This window comes from Monodon monoceros, unplaced genomic scaffold (assembly GCF_005190385.1).
Source record: "Monodon monoceros isolate NGI ecotype Baffin Bay Population unplaced genomic scaffold, NGI_Narwhal_1 Super_Scaffold_12, whole genome shotgun sequence".
In the NCBI taxonomy this organism is placed as follows: domain Eukaryota; kingdom Metazoa; phylum Chordata; class Mammalia; order Artiodactyla; family Monodontidae; genus Monodon; species Monodon monoceros.
The window spans coordinates 2,953,045-2,953,854 of NW_021703768.1; positions in this window are offsets into that span (position 1 = coordinate 2,953,045).

Consider the following 810-nt stretch of genomic DNA (forward strand, 5'->3'; position numbering starts at 1 on the left):
GCAGGCCGGCCTGCACACTAGCCCGGGCGGCCCGCGGGCCGGGGGAGCGGCTGGGCGGCGGCGGCGGCCTCGGCAGCGGCAGCGCGGAGCCGGTGGGCGCAGCCGCGCGCCAGGCCGGCGGTCGGGGTTTGGGGGAGTCTGGACTCGGGAGTGAGGAGTTGAGGAAGGAGCGCTCGAGTTTCCGAGGGACATTGGAACGCAGAGCTGTCCGTCACAAGCTCATCTGCATATTCGGGCGCCCGCCCCCTCCCCTGCCCCGCCCGCTTTGCCGGCTCCAGCTGCCAGGCCGCGGCCGGGGGAGGGGCGGAGACGGGCCCGGGAGTGGGGCGGAGGAGCGGGCGGCGGGAGGGAGGAAGGAGGGAGGAGGAGGCGATAGCGACGCGCAGGCTTTTGTGGCGCAGTCGTCTCTCGCGCAGACCCAGCCCGCGGCTCGCGGCCCCGCAGCCTGGCGGGGCCGAGCAGTGCGCACCCCCTCCCACTCGCGCGGACTCCCGGCACCCGCCCTCCCACCTTCCTCGGCCAGCCCCCCAGACCCAGCCGCGCTGGCCCCCTTCCCTTGCCCCGCCCCCAGCTCGGCCCGCGAGAACCCGGCTGAGGCCGCCGGGCTGCCACTTGGGGGGACGAACGGCCCGTGCCCCCTCTCCGCCCGGGTGACTGAGCGCAGGACCCTAGTGCAAGGGCCGAGAGCCGCGGGTGATGGGGCGGGAGTGTGGCACCCGAGGCCCGGGTCCTCTTGGGGGTGCCGTGCGTGGCGCTGACTTCCACCTTCCTGCGTCCACCCTGCCTGCCGCGCGGTGCGAAGCTCCCCGC